This window comes from Schistocerca cancellata, chromosome 12 (genome assembly GCF_023864275.1).
Source record: "Schistocerca cancellata isolate TAMUIC-IGC-003103 chromosome 12, iqSchCanc2.1, whole genome shotgun sequence".
NCBI classification, from domain to species: domain Eukaryota; kingdom Metazoa; phylum Arthropoda; class Insecta; order Orthoptera; family Acrididae; genus Schistocerca; species Schistocerca cancellata.
The window spans coordinates 44,246,108-44,273,063 of record NC_064637.1 but is presented as its reverse complement, the minus strand read 5'-3'; the positions used below and the strand labels follow the sequence as shown (position 1 = coordinate 44,273,063).

Genomic DNA, 26,956 nt, shown 5'->3' with positions numbered 1-26,956 from the left:
TTCAAAATATCATTGTCAACCGATCTGGAGAAATTGCCACTGCATCTTGAGACTGTCTTCGTCTGACTAGAGGTTAGTTTCTAAGGGTTTCAACGAACTTAATTACTTAAATGAGATCGTTCTTGCAAATGTGAAACATCCCCACTGAGTGTCTTTCATTACAGCAAATATTAGTAATAATACTCTGTCAATTACATTGCTTGTAGTTAGTGACAGCAAAAATGTTTAGTAATGTTTGTGATTTTGCAGATGCAGTTCCGACTCTGATTACTGGTTGCTGTACGTATCTATCCACATCAAGGCTCTTGAGAGAAAATCGTGAAGATTCAAGACAGCTCTTAGGGAATTTGTAGTTTAAAAGTACCATAGTTATAAAATAAGTGTGCAGAATGAGTGATTGAACTTTGTTTAATTGAAGTTGTTATCCGATTTTAAAGGAATGATAAATGTTAAATACAGTGAGTGAATAATGAAAAACTCATTTTCCACAAGTTCAGCTGTCCTATACGGTAAGTTTTCGGCCATTTAATTATTGGTAAGGACTTGTTGGAGAGAGACATGCCGCCCCCCTCACTTTCCCCACAATCTTGGTTTGACACTGACCTGTAACAGAGCCCAAGGTCTAGAGTATGCATTTTTAGGCTGTTGATATGAAAGTGGGAAGTACAGATCTTCCAGTTAAATCAGGAAAAGTTTAAGTGCAGTACTTGAAGGTAACCCAGGAAAAGCTTACTTATGAAGGTGGTCAAAAAGTTCTTGTGTATACAGTTGCCATGTAGAACACCAGGTGCAAAATTTTTCTACAGAGTCTAGAACTGTGTCAGAGCAAAAGTGAGGTATTCATATGACTCAATACTATAGTCTTCGTTTTATTACACTTATACAGATGTCTGCATTCTGCTGTGTTACCAATGCAAAGACCTGTAGGCATGTGGAGACGTGGAGTATTAACCACAACTGTCATATTGGAAGCAGAATCAAACACATATTTTAGGTTACTTATCCCTAAATTATATTTTCTGGAGAAAAAGGCAATGTTGTTTCTCATTGATATAATTCATTCAGAGTCACAGCTGTGTTTGACCACCCATAACTGGTGCTGAATCTGCATGTCGTCATTCATATAATATGCAGACACAGTACATCGATCTCGTGAGGCACAGTCTTATAACGAAGTGCGAACGTCGGTCAACAGATGGCACTCAGCAGAGAATGTTAATTGCGCTTTTTAGTTGCTACTTGCGACTTCTAGTTGCGATTTGTCACAGTAATCGAAGTTGGACTCGACAGCAAATCGCAGAGAAAAAACGTAGTGCGAACTTTGGCCAACAGATGGCACTGTTAACTGCGCTTTTTAGTTGCTACTTGCGACTTGTAGCCGCGACTTGTCACTGAAATCGCAGGAAGCAGTACGAAATTCGACCAACAGATGGCTCACGGGGTTGATTGTGAAGTGCTACTTGCCACTGCCAATTGTGACTGAAATCGCAGTTAGATTCTGTAAAGTTGTTATTGTGATATCTGTGACTTCTCAATCACTGTGATTTGTAACAGATACGCGATTTCCTGCCCACTACAATGATGTGTGTGTTAGGCTTCCTCTTCTTATTCTTATTCTTCTTCTTCTTCTTCAGTTGACCCGATGTTTAACGCCAGTATTTGCACATTCATAGACATTATTACAGGCAAACAGAAACAAATAATGTCTGTGAGAAAGGGGGGCTATGTTATATCTTCGAATGAAGGTCTTTGTAAAAGCAAATATTGGTGTATCACTGTACCTCGTGAGATTGTTGATTTTTGTTATGAAATCTTTCAAATTCACGGTTTCTGTGATCATGACGTGAGTGTGAGTGAGCGAACGGTGCTTGATTTGTGTTCTTTTTGTCGTGAGGTTTGTTCTGAATATATTAAACGATTTATTGAAGCAAAATAGCCATTATAGTTATACATTAGATTACAATCATTTGAGAGTGAATTACGAGGATGTATTGAGTGTCTGCATAATTCTTAGTAGTAGATTATATTCAGTGCAGGTATTATAACAGATTATCATTTGAACCATTTATTGCATAGTCTCTTATTGATCTGGTCCTCGTGTTGCATATTTCTGTATGGTATCTCTCACAAGACTGTCCACATAGTGTACACTTGCAAAGGTTTGACGGTTCGTGGTATGTTGTATTTGCACAAATTTCATGGTGGAATCCGTGTACTGCGAGTCCTGTAAGTACGTGTCTCATCTCAAAATTTGCTGCTGTCCAAGTGCGGTCGATCATGGCTCCGGATTCATAGAATTCCGTTGGTACTAACTCTCTTTTCTTGAGTAGTGATCTTAGTAGGTTCTCCGATGCTGATGTGTTGGGAAGTAAGAACCCTGTCCTTCGATCCTCTATGATGAAAGATTCTCGGGCGAGAAGGTAGACTAATCTTGATCTTGAGGTTTTTGCTACCCCTAATGCTCATTTGATATAGGTTGCTTTTACTCTTTTCAATGTTTATAAGTTCTTTTCATTTAGGTGTATCCATATGATTTCTATCCCATAAGCCAGTATCGGTATTATTTTTGATTTGAAGAGTGCCATAGCTGTGTCTAGATTTAGTGTTCTGATGGAACTTATTTCGTTTATCGCTCTGATGGCTTGTGTCGCTTTCTCTGTTGTGTGTTTAGTGAAGCACTTTGCGGACGGCTGGAGTGTTATCCCTAGATATTTGTAATCTTTTGTGATAGATATTTGTTTCCCTTGTAGTGCAATTCTTGTCGTTTTTGGGATTTTCGCGCATGGTCTGAATACCATCATTTCCGTCTTGTCGGTGTTGATTATGAACTTGGGGTTTTGTGCACCATTTCTCCACGTCTGCTATAGTCTCCTGTAGTTTCTTTAGGTTTTTTGAGCCTATCTCAGTGTCGTCCACATAGGCATATGCTTCGACATCTTCATCTTGAGCGATTTCTGTAGTGTCCTTTGCTGCCAGAATGAACAGAAGCCGCCTTAGTGGGGCTCCTTGGAGTACTCCATTTGTTTGCCTTACTGGTTCAGACAGGTTGAGGTTGTCAGAGATCCTTATCTCATTTCATTCATTTATGGATTTTATGATCCTCGTCCAGACGCTGTCTCTTCTCAGGGTTTCGTCGAGCATCCTTTTTACTAATGATCGATCGAGGAGGTCGAAGGACTTTGTGAAGTCTATGGATACAGCATAATATTTTTGCTTCTTATCAATGGTTTCCCATATGTTTTTTAAAAGCAGCTCCACTGCTGTGATAGTGGATCTTTTTTCCCTGAAGCCAAATTGAGATTCTGGGAGGTGGTCTTCCAAAGTGTCTTATTCTTCCTGTGATTAGTTTTGTGAATACCTTAAAAGGGTTGTTTTCCAAGGCTATTCCTCTGTATTTGTTTGTGTCCTTTGGGTTGCCCTTCCATTTGTACATCACCCTTGGTATTGATTTTCTCCACTGGCCTGGGATTTTTGCTGTTTAAATGCATTTGTTATAAAGTTTTGTCCAGGTTGGTGCTAGCAGATGGGCTGTGTCTTTAAGGTATTCGTTGTAAAGCATGTCCGGTCCCACTGCTTTCTTCCTTTTTGTTGATTCAGTAATATTTCGGATCTCAATTGGAGTGAGTGGGGACCAGGCTGGCATCTCTTGCGGTGTGAGCTCTTGACTTGCTACCTGTGCTCCTTCTCTACCATCTTTGTTGAGAATGTCTTTGAAATGAAATGTCTCGTCCATTCTCCCGTGCTTATTGAACTGTCCAGCCAAGTCAATATCAATTGCCTTCAATGCACAATACACAGGAACGCTGTGCCGCAAGCGACGTCGCCGAGGCATTGCTGTGGCACGTTAATAAACAACAACTGATTGGAGGTCCGAATGTGTTTCGAGGCCTCCGCCTGAACTTCACATGTGATGTACAAGCTCTGTTTGGAGGTAGTACATGGCTGACACTTGCTGTAGTGTGGGGCAACCATTGTGATTATGGTGGCCTTGAAGCCTTTCCAGATGCTAACATTTTATGTTGCAAAACATGGAGTATAGCTGAGACTACAGGACTCTTGGCTAAAGTTCCATATGGTACTCTTGTTCCACCTATGCCATTTGTGTTGAGTACTAGAAGAAAGAAGAAATTAAATGCTGACGAGTACCTGTTTATATGGGCTAAAGTTGGCAATGGAAACTGTAAAATAAAGATTACTGGTGACTGTATGTTGTATTATAGACAATAAAGATTGATCCACTTACCCGTTTACTTGTATTAACGTGCCACAGCAATGCCTCGGCGATGTGCTTGGCGACGTCGCTTGCGGCACAGCGTTCCTGTGTATCGTGAATTGAAGGCAGTTGATGTTGACTTGGCTGGACAGTTCAATAAACAACAACTGATTGTAGTTTTTAATCGGTGTAAAGCTTGGAGTACTACTTTTCTTTGCTGATAACACTCTTGACCGAACCATGGTTTAGCTCTTCTCATTTTCCTGGGGGTAGTTGCTTGTTTTATGAGCTTCTCCAGTTCGAGCGCTGCCTCCTCTACATTTGAGTTGTCGATTAAGGACTCAGTTTGTTCTGTCTGGCCGTGGTATTCTTCCACTTTCCTTGGATCCAGTCTCCTCGAGAGTGGTCTCTTCTCTCGGTTCTCTCTTGCCTTCCAATCACTTTGTATGGCTATGTTCATTGGGATGTGTTTTCTTATAGGCGTGTGGTTTGCATTCCAAAGTGGGCTTATGTCCCCTTTTATGTTCCCTCTTATGAGGGCGATATCAATAGCAGTTTTGCCATTATGGCAGAAGTTCGTAGGGACGTTTGTGTCATTTAGCAGGATGAGGCCTCCTTCTTGTAGTGATTCGATTACTAATTTTGTTTTGTGATTCTGGACATCCAACAGACAGTTTAGATCCCCAGCGATAAGTGAAGGTAAGTCTTTCTTGCTCCGTCTTATTTGTTGGCCCAGTTCATCAATTATGTCTATGACCGATTTGCTTGGCTGGAAGTAGGTTGCTAGTATTGTGATATGTTTTACTTCTATTAGAATGGAGTGATTTAGTTCTGTTGTCACTATATTTGGTGTTATCCACGGTTTCAGTAGCACTGTTATTCCCCCTTGGGGTCGCCCCCTTTCTCCTTGCTTTGCCAGCATATTTATGCCATAGACTTTCGGGTGTTGCCAATGCTCTGTGAGAAAGGTTTCTGTGAATATTGCTACGTCATAACCTTCGAGAAAGTCTGTTGGAGCTATGCATGCTGCGTTTTTCAATCCTTCTACATTCCATAACATTATCTTCATGTTTTTTACTCCCTTCGTTTTCTCCTGGTTTTGTCGTCTCCGGGTACATCTGGTTTTGACACTCTAGTACCGGTGTGCTTCTCAGATTGTCTGCTATGTTGTGGCATTGCTGATGTTGCTTATCTTTGTTTGTGTTGAAACTTGTTCTATGTGTGGCATCTTCCTTGTTTCTCCTCTGTGAACTGAGGTATTAAATTCCCTTGCATATATCTTTCTCCTTGCATTTGTGCCTTGAGAATGACAAGGTGTGCTCCTGTCGAAATATTGGTGGTGGTCGACGACGTCACCCGGCAGCAAACCCGCAAGTTATTAGGACATTCAGTTCGCCAGGAAAAGTTAACGTCTCACAATAAGCAACTCTTAGTTTATCGGATATTAACAGCTATTTGCCTGTGACATCAATTTGACACGTCAAGGATATCATATTATTGCTGTGAATTGTTGTGAATTGTGGTTTATTAGTCTCATAACGTACATAATCTAAATCATTTGATTTAGGTACAGGAGACACGTCATCATTTTGGTAAAGTTTTACCATATACATACACAACCTGATTTTAACAAATGGTACCATAACAATAATACAATATAAAAAATACACATACAATAAAAAACTAACAATTAATTACAACTGATTTTAACAAATGGTATCAAAATAATAATACAATTTTGTTACAGATACAATAAAAGACTAACAATTAATTACCCCTTGCTCAAATTGTCATGTCATCCTCTATGAATTCTTCTACTGAATAGTAGCATTTATCCCACAGAATCTGCTGAAGCCTATTTTTAGACTCTCTGGCTTCATATTAAATATATTTTTGCCCATTAGCTTGTTATATATTGTCATCCCCATATACTGTGGAGTTGGTGCATATAATTTCAAATGGTGTTTGGGTAACATAAAATTATTTTTATTTCTTGTGTTGTACGTGTGGTTAAAATGATTTTCCTCAAATAATTTTTGTCTGCTGTGTACAAAGACTATAATTTCATAAATGTATATGGAGGGAACTGTTAGGATTTGCAGGATCCGAAATAATGGGCGAAGGATTCTGTTTGTTGTGCACTACACATGTATCTTATAATTTTCTTTTGCAGTTTCAGTATTCGAGATACCCCAAAAAATGATAGCATACCTAATGACAGATTCAAAATAACTATGATATGCTATTTTTTGTGTACTCATGTCAGTAGAGTTTGCTAGTATTTGCATTGCAAATGCAAAGCTGCTTAGTTTATTTGATAGGAACTCAATATGTGTGCTCCAGTTTAATTTGTACTCCTGTACAGACATAATCTTGACAGCGTTTACCAACGGTTGATATAGGCCTAGCTCTGCCAGTAGCTCATACAAGTATACAGTGTAGTGTAAGGACAAAGGCTTGTTCAGTGATGCCATGTTTCAGAATCATCTCCAATGGAAGGCGTTCGGAAGACTTCATCTGTGAACGTTGGCTCCCCGTCAGACACTGGGGACAGCACCATGACGACGTTGGTAGTAGGTGACACGTGTCCGGTGGCGCACTGGGCGATGCTGAAGTTGTGTTCCAGCTTGACGCACTGGAGAGGCAAGCAGCAGCCAGCTGACAACTCCCGATGTGGAGGGCCCGGTGCTGCACCAGCTGCTGTCTTACATCTACACACTTCAGCCCCCCCCCCCCTCCCCCTTCGTGCTGCCAAGCACAGTTTCCCAGCTATTGGTTGCTGCCGATAAGTATGGTGTGTCAGTCCTGAAGGAAGAGTGTGAGAGACAGTTGGCGATGGTGACTGCAGCAGCCACAGCTGTTGTGGTGGTTACGCATTCCTTTGTCAGATCCGCCTCCCGCATAAAGGCCCGTTTGGTTTGAGATGGGTATAATGCCTAAATGGCTGCCATCTGATCCTCCAACAAGAACCAGGTAAGCATGAGACATATCACTCGTCTGTATTGCTCAGTGCTATGTGTTTCTATTTCTACAATGTTTGCCACTGAACTGTTCTGTGCCAAGTGATGTACTTTTGGAAAATGTTGCCACATGATGATCAGATTCTGTGTGAATTTTTGCATACGTTCACAATGAATGTTGGTAGAGTTTTACTTTTGTCCATATTATATTTACAGAGATATTCATTTGTTTGACTGTATGCTGTAGCTATCAGCAGTTTTTGGCAACTTTGAGACATCCCTCCAGCAATATTTTCTTAATAAAAAACTGGGTTACCTTATACAAGTTTTGGGTGTTAACCGGAGCGTCCAATTCCACCCGTTGGCTTTGACACGTGACATAAGACTGTTGTGTGTGACGTCACGACGGCGGGGAGTTTAGTTTGTGAGAGTGGCGTGTTGGTAGGTGTCATTTTGATATGATCGTTGGTGCTATCTGGTGGTGTGTTTATGGTTAGCGTGTTATGTGGCATATGGGGTTCATTTGCGTGGTAGCATCGCACGTGTGTGGTATCCGTGGTGACTGCTTTCAGCGGAATATTTTTTGATGAGTTAAAGATTTTGGTTTTGTTATGTCGATGTTATTGTAGTTTTTTTTTCTGTTTATCGTATGTGAATTTTGGTAAATCGCTTTGTATATGTCTGGTAGGTGTGGATATGACTGACAAGGTCAACAGTTTTCGGTTGTCAGCAATGATGGGGGAAAATGCATTCTCTCTAATAAAATTTCTTTAACTACTCGGCCTGTTGGCTGCAGTCGTGAAGTGTTCAGTGTGTCATAAAGAAATGCGGCTTACTAAAGTTCCGATGTCTCGGATCAGGAACGGCTATATGTGGAGAAGTCGTAAGAATAACAGGTCAAGGGAAGTGTTCGATTCCACTGGATATTATTTTTGGGGTGTTTTTTTTTTTGAAGGTTGTGGTCATTTTATTTTAGGCCTATCATTTTTGTCGTTTGGTTTAGTGGTGTGTGTTTATGTTTAGTTTGTCCCCACCCAAAAACCCCCAATTACCCTTGCAGAAATACAGAAGCATCAGATTCCACCCGTCTGCTTTGACCAATGACGTCACAAATATGGCGGAAACAACCATACACTAAGACTCCAATGTGGCGTCTATGACGTCATTACGTAAACATGACCACAAACACGAAAATGCTTAAAAAACCAACACACACACGTTCCACAAGAAACCATATGAAACTAACGGGACCAGAGTGGGAAATTGGGGGCTTTTGGGTGGGCACAAAGTAAACATAAACGCATGTAGACACACACCACCATACCAAACCACAGAAAATGACAAAAAAAAAAAGCATCATAAAACTCCCCAAATTCCACTAAACACAATATCCTGTGGATTCGGACACTTCCCTTGACCTATATAGTTAGACAGCAACTCCCGATACCGGGCTGGGTATTCAGAATGTGTTTTTACAGTTGTTGAATGGAGGTCTAAGGCGGAATTAGTGGCGATAATTGAGGAGTATATAGCACGGGGTTCCGCAGTAGTTTCAGATGCATTTTCTTCATATTGGGTGTTGGGTGAGAGGGGATGCAATCATTTAGTTGTTAACCATAGCTTAGTTTAAAAATTATGAGATGGGGGCTTGCACAAATATTATGTAGGGGGGGGGGGGGTCTTTTAAGTCAGTTCTTCCAACCTTCAGCACTCATTTAGATGCGTACTGGTGGCGGAAGTGTGTCCCTGAGGGCTATGTGTTTTTTTTTTTTTTTTTTTTTTTTTTTTTTTTTTTTTTTTTTTTTTTTTTTTTTTCTATTAGTAAAATGTATAGGCCAAAAGAGGTTGGTTAGGGTGGGTGGGTTGCTGCGGCACAGGGTGAGTCGGGTGGTATATTTCGTGTTAGTGTTTGTGAGGGGGGGGGGGGGAGGGGGATGTTTTGGTTTGTGTTTTAGTTGTGGAGGATCTATTTTGTTTTGTTCAGCTGTAGTGTGTGATTGAGAATTTTTGATCCTTTAACTTTGGCAGTTGTCTTCCTCTCGTCCATTTCTATTGATAGAAGCCTCTCGAGTCACATTGGATGACTGACAATATGAATTGATTCACAATGGACCATTAATGCCTTCCCTGCTGATTTAAGAATTGTGTTATATCGCCTTGTCATTATATTTGATTTTGAGACCGATCTTGTAACACTGCCCTTTAAAACAATTCAGTCTTTTCCTTTCTTCTGTCCCCAGGATCTAGGTCTCGTGCTCATACAATGAAACACACCTAACATCTGCTTTTGGAATATTTTTTGTGACTTGCTAGCTGTTAGTGTTGGAGGTTAACGTTGTCCTTTCATTGAAGGATGCTTTTTTTTAGCAGTTCTTGTTTTGTCTTTGCTTCTACCTCCAGTGATCTTGCTTTCTAAATAAGTAAACAAGTCAACTTTATTGCAGTAGCTTTCCACATGTGTGTCCCTACTGACACTGGTTTCAAATATTTTGTCACATACAACACCTCGACTCCTTTCTTTTCAAGTTATAATCTTTTCCCATAACTAACCACTTATTTAACATGGATTCGAGATATGGCTCACTTTCAGGTAGAAAGTCTGTCGTGTGCATATCTTATCTTTTCTTCCATATTATTGTACCTGCTTCTGTTCTCTCATTTTGAGCTTTTGCTCTTTATGGATCAAAATAGTTACTGGTGAGCACCGTCTAGGTGGGCTCCTTTCTGAATATGTTCATGTATCTGTGTTGAGCACCCACCAGTAACATCAGTCTCATTTTTATGAAGCTTCCGTCTAACTTAAGGGTCTCTATGCTTTATTCCTACTTTCTTCAGTACCTCTAACTTTATTTTGCATTTTATATTGTCAAAAAGTTTCTGAATTTCTACGAAAGCTGTGACGTTAAATTTCTTTGCATACATTCGTCTGTTACTGATTTTGAAGCTGACATCCCTCCTCTATCAGTAGACAGTGGAGGTTATTATTTTGTGATGGTTTCACAACTAGTGCAAGTGTTCGATAAGGTTCACATATTAAGATTTTTTTTTTTTTTTTTATAAGTAGGCTCTATAAGCTTTTTTAAAAAAACCTGTAGGTGGTTGAAACCTCTTCATGTATGTTACACATACAATTTTACTCTGGTCTTCAATTTCCATTCCTCCCACTTTGAGAAGTTTGGCAGGAATATTGTCTATTACCAAGGCTTTTTTGTTTATCAAATTTTTCAGTTACTTGAAATTCCTCTTTCAACATGAATCTACCTAAAATTGCTGTTTGTTGATCCAAGGCAATTTTCAATTGATGAATAGTGTTAAAACTTCTCATTTGAAGAATAGCCTGACTGTACATTGTGGGTATTCAAGACACTAAGAAATGGAGCCAAGAATTTAGTCAGTATTAGACCTTGTATTTGAGAAATTATACCAATGAGAATTATAGAGTTATTCATACCATCTGCAGCACTGGTGGCATGACATCAAACACAAAATGGTAGCACATATGTTAGTTGAAGGGAAGCCGTATTCTCTGTGACCAACTGTAACACGTAATCCTACAAATGTTTGGGTGTTGTGCTGATGGACTCGTTCAAAAGTACTTTATGAATTCTAGTCTGATTACTCCTACTAGCCCGAAGCAATGTTTCTTAGAAAGACACCCCAGCCTTTTGTAGCAGATGGTTCATATCCTATGTGAACAAACTCGAGCACCGCAAGATGCGGGACTAATGATTGTGGACAAAATAATACAGATTTCAATTGTAAAAGTCATTGTTTTCTTGATTATGTAGAGAAATCAGGAGGCTAACTTGTTGAATAAAGTACTACTATAGTTCCTTCTGGCTTTGTATTTTACTAGATTTCTATTTTGAATGAATTCCTGGGTAGATAACTGCAGAATTAAGTTCTGGGGGTTGCAATGCAAATGAAATTTACCAAAACAATAAGCAATTCTTCAAATAACTTACGGGTTTGCTGCCGGGTGACGTCGTCGACTTACTGCCTATAGTTTGACAGGAACACACCCTGCCATTCTGAAGGCACAAATGCAAGGAGGAAGAAATGTGCAAGGGAATTTAATACCTCTATTCACAGATGAGAAGCAGGGAAGATACCACACACAGAACAAGTGTCAACACTGTTAACATCAGAAATATCGATAGTAAATATTAATCCACAGGTGAGGTAGCAGTAATTCTGTCACTCTCTGCTACGTCACCTGTTGGGTAATAGTCACTATCGATATTTCTGATGTTGGTTATCTTTGTTTGTGTTGAAACTTGTTCTGTGTGTGGCATCTTCATTGTTTCTCCTCTGTGAACTGAGGTATTAAATTCCCTTGCTTATTTCTTCCTCCTTGCATTTGTGCCTTGAGAATGGCAAGATGTGCTCCTGTCGAAATATTGGTGGTGGTCGACGACGTCACCCGGCAGCAAAACCGCAAGTTATTAGGACATTCAGTTCGCCGGGATAAGTTAACGTCTCACAATAAGCAACTCTTAGTTTATCAGATATTTGCAGCTATTTGCCTGTGACATCAATTTGACACATCAAGGATACCATATTATTGCTGTGAATTGTGGTTTATTAGTCTCATAATGCACATAATCTAAATCATTTGATTTAGGTACAGGAAACGCGTCAAAATTTTGGTAAAGTTTTACCATATACATACAACACCTGATTTTAACAAAAGGTACCTTAACAGTAATACAATATAAAAAATACACATACAATAAAAAACTAACAATTAATTACAACAACTGATTGTAACAAATGATATCAAAATAATAATAATAATAATACAGTTTTGTTACACATACAATAAAAGACCAACAATTAATTACCCCTTGCTCAAATTATCATGTCATCCTCTATGAATTCTTCTACTGAATATTAGCATTTATTCCACAGAATCTGCTGTAGCCTTATTTTTAGAATCTCTGGCTTCATATTAAATATATTTTTGCCCATTAGCTTGTTATATATTGTCATCCCCATATACTGTGGAGTTCGTGCATATAATTTCAAATGGTGTGTGGGTAACATAAAATCATTTTTATTTCTTGTGTTGTACGTGTGGTTAAAATGATTTTCCTCAAATAATTTTTGTCTGCTGTGTACAAATATTATAATTTCATAAATGTGTGTGGAGGGAACTGTTAGGATCTGCAGGTTCCGAAATAATGGGCGACAAGATTCTCTTTGTTGTGCACTACACATGTATGTTATAACTTTCTTTTGCAGTTTCAGTATTCGAGATACACTACTTGAATTTCCCCAAAAAATGATACCATACCTAATGACAGATTCAAAATAACTATGATATGCTATTTTTCGTGTACTAATGTCAGTAGAGTTTGCTAGTATTTGCATTGCAAATGCAAAGCTGCTTAGTTTATTTGATAGGAACTCAATATGTGTACTCCAGTTTAAGTTGTACTCCAGTACAGACATAATCTTGACGGCATTTACCAACGGTTGATATAGGCCTAGCTCTGCCAGTAGCTTATACAAGTATACAGTGTAGTGTAAGGACAAAGGTTTGTTCAGTGATGCCATGTTTCAGAATCATCTCCAATGGAAGGCGTTCGGAAGACTTCATCTGTGAACGTGGGCTCCCTGTCAGACGCTGGGGACAGCACCGTGACGACGTTGGTAGTAGGTGACACGTGTCCAGTGGCGCACTGGGCGATGCTGAAGTTGTGTTCCAGCACGACGCACTGGAGAGCAAGCAGCAGCCAGCTGACAACTCCCGATGTGGAGGGCCCGGTGCTGCACCAGCTGCTGTCTTACATCTACACACTTCAGCCCCCCCCCCCCTCCCCCTTCGTGCCGCCAAGCACAGTTTCCCAGCTATTGGTTGCTGCCGACAAGTATGGTGTGTCAGTCGTGAAGGAAGAGTGTGAGACACAGTTGGCGATGGTGACTGCAGCAGCCACAGCTGTTGTGGTGGTTACGCATTCCTTTGTCAGATCCGCCTCCCGCATAAAGGCCCGTTTGGTTTGAGATGGATATAATGCCTAAATGGCTGCCATCTGATCCTCCAACAAGAACCAGGTAAGCATGAGAGATATCACTCGTCTGTATTGCTCGGTACTATGTGTGTTTATTTCTAAGTCTACAGTGTTTGCCACTGAACTGTTCTGTGCGAAGTGATGTACTTTTGGAAAATGTTGCCACATGATGATGAGATTCTGTGTGAATTTTTGCGTACGTTCACAATGAATGTTGGTAAAGTTTTACTTTTGTCCATATTATATTTACAGAGATATTCATTTGTTTGACTGTATGCTGTACATCACTGGTGATTGTGCTTTCAGCAGAATATTTTTCAATGTCATAAATTTGGGTTTTGTTATGTTGATGTTATTGTAATTTTTTCTGTTCGTCGTGTGAATTTTGGTAAATCGCTTTGTATGTGTCTTCGGTAGGTGTGGATATGACTGACAAGGTCAACAGTTTTCGATTGTCGGCGATGATGGGGGACAATGCGTTGTCTCTAATAAAATTTCTTCAGCTATTCGGTCTGTTGGCTGGAGTGGTGAAGTGTTCAGTGTGTCTTGAAGAAATGAGGCTTACTAAAGTTCCGGTGTCTTGGATCAGGGACAGCTATATGTGAAGATGTCATAAGAATGTCAGGTCAAGAGAAGTGTTCGACTCTAATATTTATTTTCTAGGTTTTTTTTTTTTTATGATTAAATGCGGTGGTGGTGGTGAAAGTATTGAGACTTAGTGTTGTATCAGTAGCTGCTGTTGACCTATATAGGTCAAAGGAAGTGTTTGATTCCAGCCGATATTGTTTTTAGTTCATTTTTGGAAGGTTGTGGTCATTTTATTTTATTGTTTCTGTCGTTTGGTGTAGTGGCGTGTGTTCATTTTTGGTTTGTCCCCACCCAAAAAAAACCAGTTTCCCTTGCTTGTCCCATTAGTTTCATTATATTTTTGGAGGAATATGTATTTCATGGTTTTTTTTTTATCTATTTTTGTGTTTGTTGTCATGTTTGTTATGATGTCGCGATACGGGAGTTGTTGTGAAGTCATTTCTGCCATATTGGTGACATCATTGGCCAAAGCAGACGGGTGGAATCAGACGTTTCTGTTAACCCAGTTTTGGTGTTCTTAAGCAAAATAATAATAAAATAGACTACAGTACATCAGAACTTACGTTTTTGTGTGTTACCATGTTTGACAGTACTATGTAACCCAAATGAAGATACACTCCTGGAAATTGAAATAAGAACACCGTGAATTCATTGTCCCAGGAAGGGGAAACTTTATTGACACATTCCTGGGATCAGATACATCACATGATCACACTGACAGAACCACAGGCACATAGACACAGGCAACAGAGCATGCACAATGTCAGCACTAGTACAGTGTATATCCACCTTTCGCAGCAATGCAGGCTGCTATTCTCCCATGGAGACGATCGTAGAGATGCTGGATGTAGTCCTGTGGAACGGCTTGCCATGCCATTTCCACCTGGCGCCTCAGTTGGACCAGCGTTCGTGCTGGACGTGCAGACCGCGTGAGACGACGCTTCATCCAGTCCCAAACATGCTCAATGGGGGACAGATCCGGAGATCTTGCTGGCCAGGGTAGTTGACTTACACCTTCTAGAGCACGTTGGGTGGCACGGGATACATGCGGACGTGCATTGTCCTGTTGGAACAGCAAGTTCCCTTGCTGGTCTAGGAATGGTAGAACGATGGGTTCGATGACGGTTTGGATGTACCGTGCACTATTCAGTGTCCCCTCGACGGTCACCAGTGGTGTACGGCCAGTGTAGGAGATCGCTCCCCACACCATGATGCCGGGTGTTGGCCCTGTGTGCCTCGGTCGTATGCAGTCCTGATTGTGGCGCTCACCTGCACGGCGCCAAACACGCATACGACCATCATTGGCACCGAGGCAGAAGCGACTCTCATCGCTGAAGACGACACGTCTCCATTCATCCCTCCATTCACGCCTGTTGCGACACCACTGGAGGCGGGCTGCACGATGTTGGGGCGTGAGCGGAAGACGGCCTAACGGTGTGCGGGACCGTAGCCCAGCTTCATGGAGACGGTTGCGAATGGTCCTCGCCGATACCCCAAGAGCAACAGTGTCCCTAATTTGCTGGGAAGTGGCGGTGCGGTCCCCTACGGCACTGCGTAGGATCCTACGGTCTTGGCGTGCATCCGTGCGTCGCTGCGGTCCGGTCCCCCCTCGACGGGCACGTGCACCTTCCGCCGACCACTGGCGACAACATCGATGTACTGTGGAGACCTCACGCCCCACGTGTTGATCTATTCGGCGGTACGTCCACCCGGCCTCCCGCATGCCCACTATACGCCCTCGCTCAAAGTCCGTCAACTGCACATACGGTTCACGTCCACGCTGTCGCGGCATGCTACCAGTGTTAAAGACTGCGATGGAGCTCCGTATGCCACGGCAAACTGGCTGACACTGACGGCGGTGGTGCACAAATGCTGCGCAGCTAGCGCCATTCGACGGCAACACCGCGGTTCCTGGTGTGTCCGCTGTGCCATGCGTGTGATCATTGCTTGTACAGCCCTGTCGCAGTGTCCGGAGCAAGTATGGTGGGTCTGACACACCGGTGTCAATGTGTTCTTTTTTCCATTTCCAGGAGTGTATTTAACCAGTGTTATAGTGCTGTGATGGGGTAATGAATTTCATATCATTTCCTTTTACATTTATTGATGATATAAATTAAAAAATTGCTTAGAGAAGTGACAGTTAATATTTTTTTTTACATTCTTACATACTCAACATAACACAGAGTAACTGAAAATATTGTTGTTGTGGTCTTCAGTCCTGAGACTGGTTTGATGCAGCTCTCGACACTACTGTATCCTGTGCAAGCTTCATCATCTCCCAGTACCTACTGCAACCTACATACTTCTGAATCTGCTTAGTGTATTCATCTCTTGGTCTCCCTCTAAAATTTTTACCCTCCACGCTGCCCTCCAAAACTAAATTTGTGCTCCCTTGATGCCTCAGAACATGTCCTACCAACCGGTCCCTTCTTCTAGTCAAGTTGAGCCACAAACTCCTCTTCTCCTCAATTCTATTCAATACCTCCTCATTAGTTATGTGATCTACCCATCTAATCTTCAGCATTTTTCTGTAGCACCACATTTCGAAAGCTTCTATTCTCTTGTCTAAACTATTTATCGTCCACATTTCACTTCCATACATGGCTACACTCCATACAAATACTTTCAGAAACGACTTCCTGGCACTTAAATCTATACTCGATGTTAACAAATTTCTCTTCTTCAGAAACGCTTTCCTGACATTGCCAGTCTATATTTTGTATCCTCTCTACTTCGACCGTCATCAGTTATTTTGCTCCCCAAATAGCAAAACTCCTTTACAACTTTAAGTATCTCATTTCCTAATCTAATTCCCGCAGCATCACCCGACTTAATTTGACTACAACATTCCATTATCCTCATTTTGCTTTTGTTGATGTTCATCTTATACCCTCCTTTCAAGACACTGTCCATTCCGTTCAACTGCTCTTCCAAGTCCTTTGCTGTCTCTGACAGAATTACAATGTCATCGGCGAACCTCAAAGTTTTTATTTCTTCTCCATGGATTTTAATACCTACTCCAAATTTTTCTTTTGTTTCTTTTACTGCTTGCTCAATATACAGATTGAATAACATCGGGGAGAGGCTACAACCCTGTCTCACTCCCTTCCCAACCACTGCTTTCCTTTCATGCCCCTCGACTCTTATAACTGACATCTGGTTTCTGTACAAATTGTAAATAGCCTTTCGCTCCCTGTATTTTACCCTTGCCACCTTTAGAATTTGAAAGAGAGTATTCCAGTCAACATTGTCGAAAGCTTTCTCTAACTCTACAAATACTAGAAACGTAGGTTTGCCTTTCCTTAATCTTTCTTCTAAGATAAGTCGTAAGGTCAGTATTGCCTCACGTGTTCCAACATTTCTACAGAATCCAAATTGATCTTCCCCAAGGTTGGCTTTTAGCAGTTTTTCCATTCGTCTGTAAAGAATTCACGTTAGTATTTTTAAGCTGTAACTTATTAAATTCACAGTTCGGTAATTTTCACATCTGCCAACACCTGCTTTCTTTGGGATTGGAATTATTATATTCTTCTTGAAGTCTGAGGGTATTTCGCCTGTCTCATACATCTTGCTCACCAGATGGTAGAGTTTTGTCTGGACTGACTCTCCCAAGGCCGTCAGTAGTTTTAATGGAATGTTGTCTACTCCGGGGAGCTTGTTTCGACTCAGGTCTTTCAGTGCTCTGTCAAACTCTTCACGCAGTATCGTATCTCCCATTTCATCTTCATCTGCATCCTCTTCCATGTCCACAATACTGAAAATATTTTTTGCAATTTACTGCTTGTTTTGACATATGTCTGATTTATAGTTGTTGAGAATTGTAACAGAGTAATATCGTAGTTAGTTATACATACAAATGAAGTGAAACATCCTACTGCAAAGTGACAGGAGAGAGCGAGAAACCAGGCTACGTGGAATGATAGGATGTATTTGTTTGAGGTGGGGTAAGGAGTTGTTAATTACATCTTGTGAGTCTGCTATGTTGTGAGACAGGGAATAGTTCTGCAGATATTCTGTAAGTACTCTCATGACACAATAAATATCATTAAGAGATTGTTCCAAGAGTTGAGCATATTTGTATATTTTTTGCCATGTACTGTGGTCTATTTGCTGTGCAAGTTTCTGGTAGGTGATTGTTAGATCGTGGAGCAGCCAGTACGTGCCTCTTCCCTGCCCCCACAAAACTATCAGCACTGAGCCTGGCTTCTGATGGAAGACTGTGCACACGAACATCGTATCAGCTGTGAAAAGTTGAAATCACATTATTCACAGGTAATGATGCAGTAAGGAGGAGAGCATTAGAGAGGCGGTGTGGCCTATGATAAAGCACATTGTGGCTGCTATAGATACACTGAATGCCAGTGTTAACTTACCGTGGCTGAAAAATTGAGATTATGCATTAGATCTGGTACAGGGAATTTAGAGGTTAAATATTGCAATACCTGTTACTTACTTGCCAATTAGTGTGTGTGATGTTTTTCTGCCTCCTCTTCCTCCATTTCCGTTTTGGAGTAAGTCATCTTTTGTAGTTTGATCCATGTGGTCTTCCTGTGGTCCTTTTCCCATTGATACGTCCGTTCAATAACTAATAATCTGAACTCTTTCACCGTAACATACCATAAACTACTCCCGCACCCTCTTGAGGATTTTGTCATTTATCTGATCAGACCATTTGATTTTCAGGGTGTCGTTGGTACACTACTGTGGTGTGCGTACTGTAAGACCGTCGGTACACACACCATCAGATTGTTTGACTTGTCGCTCTAACGAAGTAGGCGAGTGTCAGCAATATGTCTCGTGGTCTTATCGTGGCGTGTTTATCTTCTGCCATTAGGTCAGACGATAGAAATGCCACTTGCACACTTAGAGTAGCAGATTGACGGTGACCAACTTTAAACAGAACTTGATTAATTTTCACACACCTTTATTAAAATAATAAAAATCATAGACATTACGTAACTTGATTCTGGATGCTGTTTACAATTGACAGTCTGAAGTTCCTTTGGTCTTGGCACGTTAATCTTATTCTCACATATCTCTGATACTTGACAAAGTGTCTATACATTTCTCTTCGTGGCTATGTACAGGACTACGATAATCTTATTAGGCGCAGACTGAAACTTGACTATAGACTAATGCAGACTGACTAATTGGAGGTCTGTACACTCGTTATAATACCTCGAGCATTCAGGTATCACTGCGCAAGTGTCATCCGCGAGGAGAAAAGGTTCTACATTAGCAGCAATCTCATTGGCTGCATTACATATTAATACGCGGATCGACGGTAGCAGAATTTGGTCCGTCTTTATGGCAGCGCCGTCTCGTAGTGTGGAGACGGACGAGCGCTGCGTCTACGCTGTTGTGATTAGCGGGCGCAGTCTAGTGGGAGAGTTGTGTACGCGCTGACTACGCGGAACTATGTACACAACAACTACCTTTCAAAAGAATTCAGTCTTTTCTTTTTCTCAGTCCCCGGAATCCAGGTCTCACCCCCAGACAGTGCAACACTGAAAGCATATAGTTTTGGAATATTTTTTTCTGATTTGTTGTTGAGCAGCTCATTATTTCTTCTTTGTTTTTTCTACCTCTAGTGATCTTGCTTCGCAAATAAGTAAATGAGTCGAATTGTTCCAAAAGCTTTTCACGTAAATGTACTCGAACATTGTTATGTAGTCTTACCTTGCAGATCATCACTTTTGATTTACACATCCTTATTTTCATATTTTGTGTCATCAGCATATCTGTTCTTTTCTCATATATTACTATAACTGTCTCTGTTCTCTTCCTGTTTTAAGAGATTCCTCTTTATATTGATTAAGAACAATTGTTAATGAACAAATTCCCACTAGACAGATTTCTGAATGTGAATATGATCCTGTGTGTCAGTGTAACACCCACTAGAAACATCTATCTCATTATCATGGTGCTTCAGTGATCTCTGTGCTTTATGCCTACTTTCTTTAGTATCTCAAACTCTGTTTTGCCATTTCACATTATCAAAAAGTTGGAGTTTCTATGAAAGCCGGCATGTTGTTAAATTCATTTTAAAGCACGTTCTGTGCCTACCAGAAGACAATGTACTTCTATTATTTTATAATTGGCAAGTAGTGTGAGCATTTGGTAATGTTTGCATTTTAAGATATTCTTTTTATGAATAGGCATTATAAGGTTTCTTTGAAATCTGTTGTGGGCAGTTGAAACTGAAATTCAGTTTTCTAAACTGAGTGCACCAACAATTGTTGTTGGTTGATACAAAGTAATCTGTAATAGGTTAATAGTGTTAAAATATATATCATTAAAGAATCACCTTGATTATTGAATGTAGATATTCAAGGCACTAAGTATGAAACAGAGCTGAGAATTTATTCAGTGAGTATTAGACCTTGTAATTGACAATTTAACATGCAGGACTAGAGGTAGAGCAGAATAACGAAGATTTCAGTTGTAAAATATCATTTAGTAAATAACTAGAGAAATAGGGAGGATGACTCTTGAATAAAATACTACTATAGCTCCTTCTGGCCTTTTAGTATTGCGTAGATCTCCATTTTGAATGATTTCTTGAGCAGCTACTGCAGGAAGGAGTTAAGGAAATAGGCTCTCAAACCATTCTGCGAGTTGTTATGCAAATGAAATGTACTGAAACAAATAAGCAATTCCTTAAATAGTATTATTAAATATTTGCAGTTATTTACATGTGACCTCAATGTGACACATCATGGATATCATATTGTTGCAATTGACATATTGTAGGGAGCATTTACAAACTTGTTTGATACAGGTCTGCCTATAACCCATACAAATATAAAGTGCTTTGTAAGGTCATAAGGTTGTATATGCCTATGAAAACCAAGAAAAAACCAGGAATTTTTTCAACTGGGACAACTTTTCATTGTTTTACGTTTCAGTTAAATTTTTGTGGTTTTGACTGGCAAGAATTGATACTCTAACAAAGAATTTTACTTTAGTCCCGTAATCCAGAATAATACTGCTGCAGTAAACCATAAATGAGGGCAAATCACAAAAATGAAACATAAATTGCAAAGAAAATGTGCCATTTGCCACAAAACAGAGGGCACACAAAAGCTGTCTGCTGACAGCAAAATGTGTGAAAGGCTTTATGATAAAATTTATGCAATACTTAACAACAAACTGCTTTTGATGAGCATGACAACACAATTGTTTACAACAGTTTCATTTCATCAGTTGCCACAGGCTCTCACGTGCATGCACAGAGCTGAAGTCATGCATAAGCAGTGTTTTCACTTCTGGCCATATGAAGTGTGACTGTTAGCAGCTGAAAAAGATTTTCTAACGTGCCCAGCTGCAAGATTTGTGCATGTTCAAAGCAGTTGGAGTCGTAGTGGCAGTCTCCATGTGAGGCATTTACAGCTCCCACATCAAATATGAACCAAACACTAGTTTCAGTTTTCTGGTTTTATTTTATTTCCGTCTGATTGGCATTGTGCAGAACAATGAAGTTATTCTTGTTGATTTGCTACAGAAATGTGGCTTTCATTGATCTGTTCCGCAGAGGCAGCCAGTTTATTTCAAACAAAGTGTTTAATTGCGCGCTATTGGCTAGTTTCAATGGTTTACTGAATTACAATTGCACATTTTCATCTTCTGCCATAATAAAGAACCAAATATTCGATAATACATGTTGGTACTCCAAGAAAATTGGCATCCCAAAAATTACACTGAGAAGCTTAATACCATGTGGGCCCTACTTCATTGTGAATCTGGATGCCCGAATGTGCACTTTAAGGTGAATTATGCACTTAAGAATGATGTATGAAATTCCAGTGCTTATCGAGTAATCTGATGTTCTCTGTCTTTTATGACATAATGTAAGGTGTGTTACTGCTATATATGTATGGACATATGTAAATGTTCACTTGAATATGACTAAGCAGGCAAATTTGGTCAGTAGTGGTGAATAAAATGTTTTATTTCAGATATATTGAAAGCTTTAGCAGAATTTTCCAAATATGCCTTCCATGAAACATTTTTCAATTACCAGACATGTTTGACCACTAATCTGGTATTCCTCTAGGCTTGACGTTATTTCTTAGTTGGTGTTTACGTGATTAATGTAAAGATCAGCATTCTTTGTTAAATTAAAGAAAGGCATCACACTGTGTTTTGTCATTGTAACTCTCCACACAGTGTTATATTTACTCCTGAGGTAGAGTATAAACTGCCAATTATATAGTTACTTGGCTTAACAGATAACATTGTTAATTTTTTATACCGTTTGGAATGAGCAAGCAGTAAAGGAAACAAAAGAAAAATTTGGAGTAGGAGTTAAAATCAATGGAGAAGAAATTAAAACTTTGAGGTTTGCCGATGACATTATAATTCTATCAGATACAGCAAAGGACTTGCAAGAGCAGTTGAACAGAATGGACAGTGTCTTGAAAGGAGGATATAAGACGAACATCAACAAAAGCGAAACGAGGATAATGGAAAGTAGTCGAATTAAATCGGGTGATGCTGTGGGAATTAGATTAGGAAATGAGGCGCTTAAAGTAGTAAAGGAGTTCTGCTATTTGGGGAGCAAAATAACTGATGATGGTCGAAGTAGAGAGGATATCAAATGTAGACTGGCAATGGCAAGGAAAGTGTTTCTGAAGAAGAGAAATTTGTTAACATCGAGTATAGATTTAAGTATCAGGAAGTTGTTTCTGAAAGTATTTGTATGGAGTGTATCCATGTATGGAAGTGAAACGTGGACGATAAATAGTTTAGACAAAAAGGGAATAGAAGCTTTCGAAATGTGGTGCTACAGAAGAACGCTGAAGATTAGATTGGTAGATCACATAACTAATGAGGAACTATTGAATAGAATTGGGAAGAAGAGAAATTTGTGGCACAACTTGACTAGAAGAAGGGATCGGTTGGTAGGACATATTCTGAGGCATCAAGGGATCACCAATTTATTATTGGAGGGCAGTGCGCCGGCCAACCTAGTTTGTGGCACCAGACCTTTTTTGTAGTAAGTTTTAATTTTTTTGTTTTTAGTGTATGTGTTGGGGTCGAGGGGGACGTGTTTTATTACAATGTGTGGTTGTGGCTGTTGGTGTTCTGGTATCGGGAGATGTTTTTGAGCTATATAGGTCAAGGGAAGTGTTGGTGTAGGAGAGTGCACGTAAACATCATATCAGCTGTGAAAGGTTGAAATCACATATGCGGAGAAATTTTATTTTCTGGTAATGATGAAATAAAATAGTTTGAGCCTTTAACTTTGGCTGTTGTCTTCCTCTGGTCCATTTCAATTGATAGAAGCCTCTCATGTCACCTTGGACGACTGACAATCTGAACTGATTCACAATGGACCATAAATGCCTTCCCTGCTGATTTAAGGATTGTTTTATGTCACCTTGTCATTACATTTGATATTGAGACCGATCTTGTAACACTGCCCTTTAAAACAATTCAGTCTTTTCGTTTCCTCTGTCCCCAGGATCTAGGTCTCGTGCTCATACAATGAAACACTCAAAACATCTGCTTTTGGAATATTTTTTGTGACTTGCTAGCTGTTAGTGTTGGAGGTTAACATTGTCCTTTCATTGAAGGCTGCTTTTTTTAGCAGTTCTTGTTCTTATTTTGTCTTTGCTTCTACCTCCAGTGGTGTTGCTTTCTAAATAAGTAAATAAGTCAACTTCGTTGCAGTAGCTTTCCACATGTGTGTCCTTACTCACACTGGTTTCAAATATTTTGTCACAGATCACCACCTAGACTCCTTTCTTTTCAAGTTATAATCTTTCCCCATAACTAACCACTTATTTAACATGGATTCGAGGTATTGCTCATGAGCATGTCTTATCCTTTCTTCTATAGTATTATACCTGCTTCTGTTCTCTCACTTTGAGCTTCCTATCTTTATAGATCAAAACAGCTACTAGTAAGCACATTCTAGGTGGGCTCCTTTCTGAATATGTTCATGTATCTGTGTTGAGCACCCACCAGTAACATCAGTCTCATTTTCATGAAGCTTCCATCTAACTTAAGGGTATCTGTGCTTCGTTCCTACTTTCTTCAGTATCTCTACTTTATTTTGCATTTCATATTGTCTATGAAAGCTGTGGCATTAAATTTCTTTCCATACGTTCGTCTGTTACTAATTTTGAAGCTGACATCCCTCCTCAATCAGCAGACAGTGGAGGTTATTATTTTGTGATGGTTTCACAACTAATGCAATTGTTCCATATTGTTCACATTTTAAGACATTCCTTTTTTTTTTATAAATGGGCATTATAAGCTTTTTTCAGAACCTGTAGGTTATTGAAACCTTTTCACGTATGTTACACATACAATCTTACTCTGGTCTTCAATTTCCATTCCTCCCATTTTGAGAAGTTTGGCAGGAATATTGTCTATTACCAATGCTTTTTTGATTATCAGATTTTTCAGTTACTTGAAATTCCTCTTTCAACGTGAATGTACCTAAAATTCCAGAATGAGATTTTCCCTCTGCAGCGGAGTGTGCGCTGATATGAAACTTCCTGGCAGATTAAAACTGTGTGCCCGACCGAGACTCGGACTTTTAATCTGCCAGGAAGTTTTGTACCTAAAATTGCCACTGGTCAATCCAAGGCAATTTTCAGTTGCTGAATAGTGTAAAAATTCTCATTTTAAGAATAGCCTGTCCGTACATTGTGGGTATTCAAGACACTGAGTAAGAAATGGAGTTGAGAATTTAGTCAATATTAGACCTTGTATTTGAGAATTTATACCAATGAGAATTACAGAGTTATTCATACCATCTGCAACACTGGTGGCATGACATCAAACACAAAATGGTAGCACATGTGTTAGTTGAAGGGAAGCCGTATTCTCTGTGACCAGCTCTAACACACAATCCTACAAATGTTTGGGTGTTGTGCTGTTGGACTCTGTCAAAAGTACTTTGTGAGTTGAAGTCTTATTACACCTACTAGCCCAAAGCAACATTTCCTAGATAGACACCCCAGGCTTCTGTAGCAGATGGTTCATATCCTATGTGAACAAACTCGAGCACCGCAAGATGTGAGACTAATGATTGTGAACAAAATAATACAGATTTCAGTTGTAAAAGTCATTGTTTTCTTGATTACATAGAGAAATCAGGAGGCTAACTTGTTGAATAAAGTACTACTATAATTCCTTCTGGCTTTGTATTTTACTAGATTTCCATTTTGAATGACTTCATGGGTAAATAACTGCAGAATTAAATTCTGGGGGTTGCTATGCAAATGAAATTTACCGAAACAATAAGCAATTCTTCAAATAACTTACGGGTTTGCTGCCGGGTGACGTCGTCGACTTACTGCCGATAGTTTGACAGGAACACACCCTGCCATTCTGAAGGCACAAATGCAAGGAGGAAGAAATGTGCAAGGGAATTTAATACCTCTATTCACAGATGAGAAGCAGGGAAGATACCACACACAGAACAAGTGTCAACACAAACAAAGATAACCAACATCAGAAATATCGATAGTAAATATTAATCCACAGGCGAGGTAGCAGTAATTCTGTCACTCTCTGCTACGTCACCTGTTGGGTAATAGTCACTATCGATATTTCTGATGTTGGTTATCTTTGTTTGTGTTGAAACTTGTTCTGTGTGTGGCATCTTCATTGTTTCTCCTCTGTGAACTGAGGTATTAAATTCCCTTGCTTATTTCTTCCTCCTTGCATTTGTGCCTTGAGAATGGCAAGATGTGCTCCTGTCGAAATATTGGTGGTGGTCGACGACGTCACCCGGCAGCAAATCCGCAAGTTATTAGGACATTCAGTTCGCCGGGAATAGTTAACGTCTCACAATAAGCAACTCTTAATTTATCAGATATTTACAGCTATTTGCCTGTGACATCAATTTGACACGTCAAGGATACCATATTATTGATATGAATATAATAGAGGGAAACATTCCACGTGGGAAAAATCCATCTAAAAACAAAGATGATGTGACTTACCAAACGAAAGTGCTGGTAGGTCGATAGACACACAAACAAAAACAAACATACACACAAAATTCAAGCTTTCGCAACCAACGGTTGCTTCGTCGGGAAAGAGGTAAAGACGAAAGGATGTGGGTTTTAAGGGAGAGGGTAAGGAGTCATTCCAATCCCGGGAGCAGAAAGACTTACCTGAGGGGAGAAAAAAGGACAGGTATACACTCGTACACACACCCATATCCAACTGCACATACACAGACACAAGCAGACATTTGTAAAGGCAAAGAGTTTCGGCAGAGATGTCAGTCGAGGCAGAAGTACAGAGGCAAAGATGTTGTTGAAAGACAGGTGAGGTATGAGTGGCGGCAAACTGAAATTAGAAATTAACGGAGATTGGGGCCTGGCGGATAACGAGAAGAGAGGATATACTGAAGGGCAAGTTCCCATCTCCGGAGTTCTGACAGGTTGGTGTTAGTGGGAAGTATCCAGATAACCCGGACGGTGTAACACTGTGCCAAGATGTGCTGGCCGTGCACAGAGGCATGTTTAGCCACAGGGTGATCCTCATTACCAACAAACACTGTCTGCCTGTGTCCATTCATGCGAATGGACAGTTTGCTGCTGGTCATTCCCACATAGAAAGCTTCACAGTGTGGGCAGGTCAGTTGGTAAATCAAGTGGGTGCTTTCACACGTGGCTCTGCCTTTGATCGTGTACACCTTCCGGGTTACAGGACTGGAGTAGGTGGTGGTGGGAGGGTGCATGGGACAGGTTTTACACAGGGGGGCGGTTACAGGGGTAGGAGCCAGAGGGTAGGGAAGGTGGTTTGGGGATTTCATAGGGATGAACTCAGAGGTTACGAAGGTTAGATGGATGGCGGAAAGACACTCTTGGTGGAGTGGGGAGGATTTCATGAAGGATGGATCTCATTTCAGGGCAGGATTTGAGGAAGTCGTATCCCTGCTGGAGAGCCACATTCAGAGTCTGAAGCTGTGAATTGTGGTTTATTAGTCTCATAACATACATAATCTAAATCATTTGATTTAGGTACAGGAAACGCGGCAAAATTTTGGTAAAGTTTTACCATATACATACAACACCTGATTTTAACAAAAGGTACCTTAACAGTAATACAATATAAAAAATACACATACAATAAAAAACTAACAATTAATTACAACAGCTGATTGTAACAAATGGTATCATAATAATAATAATATAGTTTTGTTACACATA

General features: G+C 40.1%; 1 long non-coding RNA gene across 1 annotated transcript in view; it reads left to right on the top strand.

Moving 5' to 3' along the window:
- Nucleotides 1–1,756: 1,756 nt before the first annotated feature.
- Nucleotides 1,757–26,956, top strand: part of LOC126109649 (uncharacterized) — a 53,741-nt gene continuing 28,541 nt past the window's right edge. Inside the window, exons 1-3 of the long non-coding RNA XR_007523698.1 lie at nt 1,757–1,894; nt 6,695–7,186; nt 12,740–13,230. This is a non-coding gene — a long non-coding RNA (uncharacterized LOC126109649). The remainder of the gene's footprint in view (nt 1,895–6,694; nt 7,187–12,739; nt 13,231–26,956) is intronic.